At 34.1% G+C, this 12009-nt stretch overlaps 1 pseudogene; it reads right to left on the reverse strand.

Moving 5' to 3' along the window:
* Positions 1 to 1029: 1029 nt before the first annotated feature.
* On the reverse strand, positions 1030 to 2019 carry LOC149264273 (serine/arginine-rich splicing factor SR30 pseudogene; annotated as a pseudogene).
* Positions 2020 to 12009: the final 9990 nt, after the last annotated feature.

Genomic DNA, 12009 nt, shown 5'->3' on the forward strand with positions numbered 1-12009 from the left:
AATGGCTAATTGCAGAGCATATCCTCTAACTAGGACTTAGCAGACGCTTGGGTTAATGATAGCATTGTCGCCTTTTATCCAGCCACCAATATAAAGTATATTGCAGTGGGCAATAAGATTTTGAGTACACCATATCTTCTTCCTAACATGACCAACATTCAAATTGTGATCCAGAACGCCAACATGCATGCGGCTGCGGTTATCTGGGTTGCATATTCATCAAGCTCGTTGACGTGGCCAGTGGAGTCCTCTCCGTCTCCCTTGCTGGTTCCGTTAACGTAACGCCCACCGTTGAAGTCAGGAAAGACCCCCATAAATCTCGAGGAATTTGTAGTAGACAACCCTTGGCAGGTATTTTCACTGTACTTAGCATACGGTGATTACTACATGGTACCATGCATGTTACACCATCATCAGCAACAAATCAAACTACCTTGTGTAACAAACTAATATTATTTTCAATCACTATTTTTTTTTCAGACAAAAAAAACCACTATCTTTATATATTTTTAATCACTTTTTAAGAACAGCTTTCACAAGAGCAATAATTTATTCTGGTATCTTTGTGACACTATACAAAATAATCACGAAGCCAAATTTTCTAATTTATATGTTATATTAATTTTTTTTTAAATATTATTTATTATATTATATCACTTACTCTAATAATCTTAAAAAAACTTTAACTACAAGCAGTCAAAACTGCTCTGGAATCAAATTCTGTAGTGAATAGTGTTGAATGGACCCAAGCTTTCAATAAAAAAAAGTGCAAATAAATTCCCAACAAACCCAAAAATTAGAGGATCTGCCACTCAACTTGAGACAAAGAGCCTCTTTAGAGACAATACAAGGATATATCCAAAATGTCGATCTTAAATGATTCAGCAGCACCACATAGATATAAATGACCAGAGGTTACCACGATGTTCTCAAGAAACTCTTGTTTGAACAACTTTCCACTTTTTATAAAAGCTCCTTTGAGAGATCTCCCACTAACTTTCCAAAGTAAAATTGTGTATAGGATTTAGTTTAATCATCTCGGGGAACTGGAGACAGACTTCGAGCTGATTTAACTGCAGGTGAACGAGAATAGGATTGGCTGCGGCTCCTGCTAGGGCTGGGGCTCCAACTGAGGCTGCGGCTTCTAGGACTCTGAGTTCGAGGTTTATATGAGGTTGGCAAAGGCTGAGGGGTTCTGGACCTTGATAGTGATCTAGACGGAGAATGGCGCTTATGACGAGGGCTAGGCTGAGATGGAGACCGAGATCGTGACTTTGACATTGAACGAGGTGGTGCTTTGTGCTTTGGAGACTTGCTGTGGCTGATGCTGCGGCTCCTACTACGGCTCCTGCTTCTGCTTCTGTTTCGGCTCCGACTGCGACTCCGTGACACAGAACGACGACGACTATGGCTGTAACTGCGGCTGGGGCTCCTTGAAATGCTTCTCTTGGATACATACTCCTTGACCCGGATATAACCCCGAGAAAATGCATTCCTGAATTCAGAGTCATCAAGCTTTCTGATAGCATGTTTCATGTCATCGTAATTCGTGTAGTCCACAATCCCAGTTGTACCACTGCTGTCACGAAAGACATGAGAAAAACCAACATCGCCAGCTCGTCGCATATGGTCCTTTAGATCCTGCCATGACGCCGATGATGGTAGGCCAGTAACAAGGACGCAATATTCAGATCGTCGAGGTACTCCTCCACCGCGACCCCCTGCACCGCTGTAACTACTATAACGATCATTAGTTGAAGATTGTCCCCGACCACCATGTGCAAGCTCGACCCGTAAACGATTGCCATCAAAGTTATACCCATCACGACCACGAATAGCAGCCTCTGCGTCACGAGCATCCTCAAACTCAATAAAACAATAAGCTGGAGGCCTGGGAGGAATCTTCAGATCAATATCAACAATAAGTCCATACTTGTAAAATAGGTTTTCAACTTCCTTTTCGCTGATATTGCCAGGTAGATTCCCAACATATAATGTTCGACTTGCACGGCTACTCATTGTCACTGACCAAATAAATACCTCGTAATTTTTGCTTAAACAACAGCAGACTAGTTCGACTAAAGAGTTGGGAGATGCGGCCTGAGCGAACTCTGCGAGCGTCCAAAAGCACAACGAGTAGGGAGTTCGATGGCTTCTCTGTCACCACAAACCATAAACGTTTAAGATCCCAGAGGTGTGCGCATAAAATAGTATTCTGAGAATACTCAACAAGGGTATGAAATGACGAACATACAGAGACGCGCAGACGAATCTGAATATCGTGAAGGAATGGACAAGGGTTTTATTGGCAAAACTCAATATACATACACAATATATACGTAAATTTGGAGGGTTAAAACTTGAGATGTTAAAGAAATAATTCGGGTTTTGTTGGGAGGTTCCAAGCACCGACCCCTCCAAGTTGTTGTGAGTTCCAGTTTGATTAAGAATGATATGGTTAAATAAAGTTTTTTTAATTTAACCGTATCATTTTCAATCAAACTGGAACTCGAGACGTCTCCATCACCTTTTCTTTTTCACTTGATTATTATTTGTCAAATTTTAAAAATGTATAAAATAAAATAGTTTTTACGATTTTAATTATTATTTTAATTATAAAATTAAGAATGGTAAATATTGTTTTTTATTTTTAAAATGAATTCTAGTGTTTCATAATATTTTTATTAAAAAAAAGTTGTTCAACAACTAGAGGAAACAACTCACTGTATTTTTATTAGTTTTTATGTAAATTTAAATTTATAATATGATATATATGAAAATTATTTACACTAAATTTATTATTACATTTTCATTTATAAATAATTTTTTTATGTTTGGCTTGAAAATTGGTAACAATAGATCAATCTACCTTGTATAATAAAATAATATTATTTTTAATAGCTTGTTCATGTCAGTCAAATCGAGAATCATAGCACTAGGCCAAATGTCGTCGTATGAATATTTGATTATTGGAGAACCAGCGAGGTATCACAATTATTTTTTATTTGATTATTGGATAACTAGGGGTATCATAGTTCTTTTTCCATTTTGAATCACAGTGTAACAAAAATAAAAGAGAAGTGGCATTTGAACGAATGTCGTCACTCAAGATCAGAACTCGCGTTAGAATACTTGGCCATCTAGATTAAATAATTTATGTGTTGCACATTGAAAGGGAATTTGAACACACACTTATAGATCATGACCTTAATCTTCCATCCATATCTGGTCGAATTTGTGCACTCTTTAGTGCTTAAACATTATTAAACTCATAATAAATGGCTTTATATGATAGACACCTTTTACCAAATGACAATGAGCTCAGTTCAACTTATAGAAAAGGAAACCTATCATTTATAAGGCCAATTACTTAATCAATGAAACTACCAACAAAGCAAGTATGATCATGCATCACTGCCATCATTTTCGGAAAACAAGGTTTATAAGCTTCACCCAATTCACATTGGTCTTTCATCATTCTATTTTTGGGTTCATGATAATTAAAAATGTATGGAAAATAAAATGTACACTAAATATCGGTTTGTCATTGTAATATTGGTGGTGAACATTCTATATGGCCTATAGGCACCCAAAATAAGCTAGACATCTTCAAAAAAGACCACTTTATGTGCACCGATATTTTGAAATGGATTGTTTATTCGGCTATAAATTTCCTTAAGCATCTTTATGTCTATTGCAAATTCTAACGATATCCCAAAATTTGCAAGTCAAGAGAGTTCAAACAATTTATCTCTCTTGACCATCGTACATCTTGTATCCAACATTGTACCACTTGACCGAATGTCATCATAAGCGCCTCCGCCACGTTGGTTTTTTATTTTTAAAGGAAAAAATGTGTCTTTTATCATTAAGAAAATGTGAAGATACATAATCAGAAAATGTGGATAATGCCCTGTACAAGTGAAATCAAAATGGAGAGATATCGAGAGCAGAAAAAAACAAAGAAAATTAGGGAGAACCAAAGAAAGCTATGAAAACACAATAACAACATCCATGTCACACCCAACCAAGGGCACAGATAGAGTCGAGTGCCATGACAGTCCATAGTGAAACCAAGGGCCTTCAAAGGTCAAAGGAACCTGAATGAAGAATGGAATCATCAACCAAGTGCTCAAAAAGAAAAAAGAATTGTACCAAGGAGGAAGGAGATTCCATGTTTGGACAGAGCATCCACATCCACATTTCTTGTACACATGGAGGAACGATAAGTCCTCGGAGGAGGAACAAAGAGCAACAATGTTAGCCATCTAGTGGTGAAGTAGAGGGACCTCAAGAGAGTTATGCCCCTGCATCCAATCAACGACAACTTGGGAATCTTCAACTATCTTAATAGAATTCATAACAAGTCAGGCACTATTTTGAAGTAGGCCCCACAACGCAATGATCACTACCTGACAATTTGTGCCACCCCCACCATTCCAAAAGAAATAAATTTCCTTATTGGGGCGGACTTTGATAAGGGCTCCATAGCCACAGAGTACTTCAGCAAAGGCTCCATCAAAGAAGTCAACAGGAAAAAAATATTCCAAATCCCGAAAGATAACTAAGCATTAAGGAGACCATTGGATCCAGGGGCTAGTCACCAAAAAATATCCAACAATTTTGACACATGTAGAATGGCAGTCAAGAAGCCAATTCTCGAAAACGGAGGAATTCCTAGAATCCTAGATCCCCCATAGAGCATACATAGGGAGTTCTCTATATGATCTATGTATCGTGGACCAATACATCAAGCACTCGTAGATAGAGGCCCATAACCTATCAATCTAAAGCTGTAGGAGTTCTGCTATGTGGTATGAAATGGCCTTTGCAAAAGGGAAATCCAGGAAAAAATGAAAAACATACTCAAATTTTGATGAGTAGAAAAGGCAGTGCCCCAGACCTTGAAGACCTATTTTCATCAAGTTGTCCCATGTGAGAATATAGGTAAAGAAGGTCAATGAGGAAAAACATTTACTCTTTAAGGGGCATCCCATTTCCACATAGGCAATATCCATTCATCATATGGGCTAGGAGAAGGAGATCCTGAAATATATGAATAAATTTCCTTGATTACAATGTTGTCTCCAACAACTCGCCCACCCCGAGCAAGGAAATCAGGGTTGTCTTTTAATTCAATACCTTCCTCAATAAGTTTAAGTCTATATGACTCCCATTCACATTCATATACAATATTAAGGCTCAAATCCCATGAATGTGGCCAAGAAGGAAAAAGGCTCACCTAGGGGAGCTGATTTATCAAATCTACTTAAAATTGAAATCCCAAATGGTGTAGAGTGATTAATATTTGAGTAGAGAGAATATGATTACCATTCAAGCCCTTGATCATGTCCACCCCTAAATGGATCTTAACACCATTACCAACTTGCAACTTCAGATTACGACAAAGCCATGTTTTTGCTAACATACAACTACTCCATATATATGAGATCCTATGCTTCGTAGGTGCACCATTAGTGACCTAATCCTCAAAAGATTATTGTTGTAGGTATTTTACATGGAAAATTTCACACCACAGACCCTGAGAATTAAAATCCCTACAAATATTACAAGAAAGGAGTGCCAAATTAAATTGTTTCGTGTCCTTAAGGCCCCAACCACTCGAATCATGAGGATGAGTTAGACAGTCTAGATTTATGAGGTTGAATTCCCCCCCCACCTTCCACCTCCTGACCACAGAAACTTGGTCATGATTGTGTTGATATTGTGAATGATTTTCGTAGGAAGAAGGAACAAATGCATCCAATACATGAAAATTACTTGTAGCATTTATTTAATCATGTTCACTCTGTCTTCGAGGGTCAGCCATATGTGATCCCATAGAAGAATATTTTTCTAAATTTTATGGATCAGTTAATCCTAGACCTGAATACAATAATTGTAAGGTTTAAGAGAGCAACCTAAGTATTTGAAATTCTATTTATTAGCTCAGATTTTTCCTTGTTAATTATCAGGCCTGAGGCTCTTCCAAATTTAGAAAAAAATTGATATAAAGCTTCCCATTCTAAGAATTTGGTAGCTCCAAAACACAAGACATCATCCACGAAGAGAAGATGTGTTGTAGAAGTCGTCGAAGAGACCATGCAACCAGATACGACTCTAAGAGTTTTTCCTTTGATAAAAATTATACTGAGTGATTCCATAACCAATATGAAAAGGAGTTGTGAAAGAGAACATCTTTGTCTTAGACCCTTGGAGGTTTTGAAAAAATATGTGGAAAATCCATTAATTAAGACAACCATAGAAGTCGAAGTCACATATGCCATTATCCATCTAATGTGTTGATGAGGGAAGCCTATATTGTGTAGGATGAGGCAAAGAAAATCTGAGTCCACTCGATCATATGCCCACAAGAGATCAATTTTCATAAGGCAGGATTTTTTTAGTCGATTTGATCGAATGGATGCACTCTTATGCGATGGCAACAAATTGTTGTATTCTATTGTCAGGTAGAAAGGAAAATTGTCCCAGACATATATGGGGAGAAATGATATTTTTCATTCTATTAGCTATAATTTTTATACCAATTTATAAGAAGAATTACAAAGAGAGATAGGCTTACATTCAGAAAAGCTTATAAAATTTGATTTTTTTGGAATTAAAACAAGGAAGGTTGCATTGATGGCACCTACGATAAGATCATTCACCCTCGATTCTTTCACCATTTGCAACGGATCAGGCCCCATAATGTCAAAGAAAGAAATATAAAGCTCTACTAGCCAACCATCAGGGCATGGACTTTTATTTTTGGCCTTTTCTTTTAGCAAATGTCGGATCTCATCTTCCGAAAGAGGGTTGTCCATAAATCCTACGTCATCCTCATTTACAAATTAGGGATAGATATTTACCAGGTCAACATTATCCAAGATGTTATCCTCCACCCATTCTTTGTACTGTCCACTGAAAAATATGAAAGCCTCTTTTATAGTCTTTTTTGTGAAGTGAGCTACCCTTGGAATTATTTATGTTCCTTATAGAATTGAAAACCCTTCATTTACTAACTAACTTATGGAAAAATCTAGTGTTTTTATCCCCATTTTTTAGCTAGAAAACCCTGCCTTTGAGGTGACACTCTTCCTCCTGGTCTTTTAATATTTTTTTTCCCTTAGTACAAGGTCCCTCACATTATTGATGTTGTTACTTAGAATCACTATTACTAATCTTAGTTTTAAAATTGATTTTTTTTTTTTATTTATTACTATATTTTTAATTTTTAAGCTTAAACTTATACTATCTATATAATGAATAAAAATATATCGAAAAAAGATTTATCATCCTATTCAATATATAAAAAATTGTTTATCGTCAAGATTACGATAACTTTGTTAAATAAACCCATTTAATTTATTATAAATTCAGAGTTTATTTTAATCATAATCCTTATTATATTTTCAATAATATGTTTCTTTGAATTATTTGGAAAAGAGATAAAACAAACCTAAGTTTAAAGTGGAAAAAGTCCTTTTGTATTATAAAACTATAATTTTGAATAATACTCTCTTGAATTAATAATTTGCTATTTTTTCCTCTATATTCATATTAACTCAAACTAACTTAACTATCTCTATAATAGAAAATCAAATTTTCATCAACATTATGGAAAACTTAAACATCCATTTAATTTATTATGAATTCAGGATTTATTTTAACCACAATCATTATTATGCTTTTAACAACATGCTTCCTTGAATTATTTGGAAAAGCACAATGTAGATAGCACAAACATAAGTTCAAAGTGGAATAAGTCCTTTTAGATTATAAAACTAGAATTGGGATGATCCTATATTGAACAATTTATTATATTTTTCAAATTTTTATATAATTAGTATAAATTAAGTGAAGTCATTTTAGATTATAAAATTAGAATCTGGATGATTTTATATTGAACAAGTTATTATAGTTTTCAAATTTTTATATAATTAGTGTAAAATTGTTTAATAAATTTATATTTAACAAGTTATTATAGTTTTCAAATTTTTATATAATTAGTGTAAAATTATTTAAATTTATTAAGTAGTATAAATGAAAGGAATAAATTAAAAAATAAATATTTAGATGTTTGAAAGAACTTGATGTTGATGTTTTTATGTAAATATTTAAAACTATATTTTAAGAATATTAAACACATATATATGTAAAAGAATAAAGGGAATATGGGTTTTGTTTGTCAAATATTTGATTACTCCAAACATTGTGATTTAAGGATTTCCCTTATTCCAGGCACAACTTGCTTTTACAACTAACTTAACTTCTATTTTATCTTATATTGAACAAGTTATTATATTTTCAATTTTTTTATATAATTAGTGTATGTTTTTTAATTTTAATTTTAAATTTATTTAGTATAAAGGATACAACTAATTTAAGATATAGAAATTTAGATGTTTAAAAAAGCTTGAATTAAAATGAATTCATGTTGATGTTTTTTTTACGTAAATATTTAAAATTATATTTCAAGAATATTAAACACATACATACATAAAACAATAAAGGGAAATAAAGGGAATATGGGTTCAGTTTGTCAAACATTTGATTACTCCAAACACAATAATTTAGGGATTCCCCCTCTTTCAAGGTACAACTTGCTTTTGACAACTAATTCGACCTCTCTTTTACCCCATTAATTGATGGAGGGGCATACTCCATAAATTTATTTTTCATTCTATTTTTTAAATTAAAGCATTTATGGAGAATATCTTTTCTCCCCATGAATTTGGTAGTTTTTCCGAGGTTTCCAAGAGAACAAGGATACATATTTGATAAGCATGAGGTGTCCTTTGGTTTCTACCACCTTGGATAGATGTCAATTTTCTAGAAAGGTTGTTAGTTACAACCATTTTGTTTTAAGAACATATTTTTCTTAATGTAAAAATAATATAAGGTACGAGGGTCCTCGAAAGAGTCACTTGTCCAAGCCCATGAGTTGTTAAAGACTTTGTCTGTGTATTTACCTAGAAGTTAAAATTAATAAATCTATGTAGTTTATGTTTTATGGCATCTTTACTCTAGCTTACGTTAGTCTAAGCGTAGTTCTTCATGTACAATGTTCTCTCGTTACTTGGCCAAATTATTGTGGTAATCCAAAGTGAAATATATATATATATATATATATATATATATATATATATATATATATATATATATATATATATACATATATATATATATATATATATATATAGACCAGTAGATAAATCAATCGATGACCATGAGATCTTCCAATGATGAGGGTCATCCATTTGACCATTACACCACATATTAAGCTACAGGACCTGAAATTTATGTCATTGAGCAAAGTTTTTGGAAATTGAGCCATGTATCGATTCGTAGCATTGAGTCACGACCGTCGAATCTCTAGCTAGTCAGCTTCCATCGGATAACAAAAGTGGGGACCACCAGCAATTTGCTTCACACCCAATAAGACTATCAAACCCAAGAAAAAATGCCCATCGGTCTTAAGAAAGTGGATCAATTGTGGAAGTTTTGAATGTTCGATGGTTCTTTGACCATTAATTTCGATGTAAGAATCCCACTGTTAATCCATTCGTTAACCCCATATTGTAATACTAAGTCATATAACCATTGAATTAGGTTAGGGTTCATCGGTGGCCACCAAAGGTTTGGACTTGCGGACCATGTAATTGGGTAGTCGATGGAAGTTTGAGTACAAGGTCTAAGACTCACCAGAGCATCTCGTGGACTAGAGATTGGGTCGCCAAAACAAAAGATTTTTTTTTTGGAGTTTGGTTAGATGTTTGAATTTTTTTCATGGCTAGACACCTTGGTTACAACTTCAAATTAAATTAGAGGTCAAACAGGTAAGAAACAAATTTTGTTCGCAACCAAGATATTTGCTTGTAGTGCCAAATAGAATTGGAAATACCAATAGAACATGAAGCTCTATAGGAAGATCTGAAAACATGAGGGATGATTTTCCCTCTATTAGGAAAAAAAATATTCTGAGGAAGTGTCCATCAATGTTGTACATTGTGTCATTAATGCAACGGTGGCTAAGGAAAAAAGCTCAGGAGAAGACACTCAATACCCCTCTCACCGAGTATTTTACCACGATTAAGATCTTCTACCACAATGACACATTGTCAAGTTGATGGATGATTCAACGCTTCTTTGTCCTTCTCTATGTCATTTTTAATATTCCCTAACAACAACAATACATACTGCAAAGAACCATTGATCTTTCAAGGATGTGGTCATTTAAAAAAAATATGTTCATGGTTAAAAAAAACTCCATTATTGAGCATTTTCATTATGGAAATAATAAAATGCACCAAGTTTATGACTATTCTTTATGGTTGAACGGATATGTTAAATACTATGAATATATCTCCAAATTTTAATATATAATCCACAATGGATCATTATATTATTTTTCATCCATATCGAACCTTCTAGATTGGAGAAAATGGAGGAATTAGCTGATAGGACTATTCTAAAATGTAAATGTTTATTTTTGTTTTTAAATATTTATTTTATAACTATTGGCTATGGTGGTTATTGTCCATCTACTCCTTATTGTCTTCATCACACCGAGTAAAAGATGAAGGCTGAAAATAGTTTAAAGAGCATGCAAGACTGTTGTTGACTGCAAATGTTACCTTGTGTCGATGATCATCGTCATTGTGACGGGAATGAAGGAGAAAAAAATCAAATCGCAAGTTTTTTTTCTTTGGAATGTATGGTTAGTATCTCTTTTATTGTGGAGTTTATTTGGGCTTGTACAATGGTATTAAATCCCCCGATTGAGTTGTTTCTAAACTCCATGTATTTGAAGGCTATGGCGTAAAGGAGACGCAAAGCGTGAATATTGCAAGGATAGTTGAGTGCAGAAAAAGGTTAGCCCAGCAGGATGCCCAAACTATTGACTCTTTGTAAGTTTTATATATTTCCATCATAATGAAAGACTATTGGAGAAATTCAGAATCTTGTATCCGACAACGGGGGAATTATTAATGGTCTGCTACAGGTTTGAGTTCGAGATGTCAAGCGAGCCTAAGTCAGATTTGAGTTTATTGAGTTGATTGAGCACTTTCATATTTGGAATTGTTTGAGGAACTACTGTGATAGTTCTAGAGTTTATGGGGGAACTGTTGTGATAGTTCGAGAGTTTGTGGTCACCTGAAAACCATATTTTTGGTTGTTTTGAGAACTGCTATGAAGGTTCTAGAATTGGTGTTGGTTGAGACCTTGAGTTCTCCCATATTGGTTTGTGGTCATCCATAAAATCCATTTCTTAAGAGAGATTCAACTCTTGGCTGAGATTCATTTATGCATTTTGAGTTCTCCTTTTTGGAATTTGGTACATCCCTTCAGATTAAGGGGGGAATGTTAGACCACTAATCCTCATAGTTAATGATAGGATTAGTTTGGGTAGTTATTGGAGTCTAAGAAGACCCAGAAACTAATTCAAATATTTCCTATATGTATTTATATGTACATCTTGTACATAATTCTTTGATATTGATTAATATACATTTGATTTGGTTTTCAGTCTTGTGTGTTTTACAAGAATTAGTAGCATAAAGTGGCCCACTAGCAATTCTTCCCATCCCATGTAACCCTAAAGCATCACATTATGAAAACATGCCTAATACAAGACAAGAGCAAATGTATACCCATCCCATGTAACCATAAAGCATCACATTATGAAAACATGCCTAATACAAGACAAGAGCAAATGTATATAAGGAAAATATCAAAACAAAATGAAACTTTTACCCTTTTAAGAAGAAATTTAATACATGAAATTTTAATACCCAAATAAATGTAACAAATAAATAATTCTAATTGAGTTACAGATGAGAACATAGCAATTCTGTCCAGAGATGGGTGCTCCATGTAATAAATTTTTTATATGCAAATAAATGTAATAAATAGGTCTAATTGAGCTGCAGATGATAACATAACAATTTCTCCCCTTAAGAGACATGTGTACTCCATTTAATTTGGAATCCTCTTTGACTGAATTAT

Source organism: Pinus tabuliformis, chromosome 6 (genome assembly GCF_031772625.1).
Source record: "Pinus tabuliformis cultivar Carrire ecotype Pingquan chromosome 6, CPIR1, whole genome shotgun sequence".
NCBI lineage: Eukaryota > Viridiplantae > Streptophyta > Pinopsida > Pinales > Pinaceae > Pinus > Pinus tabuliformis.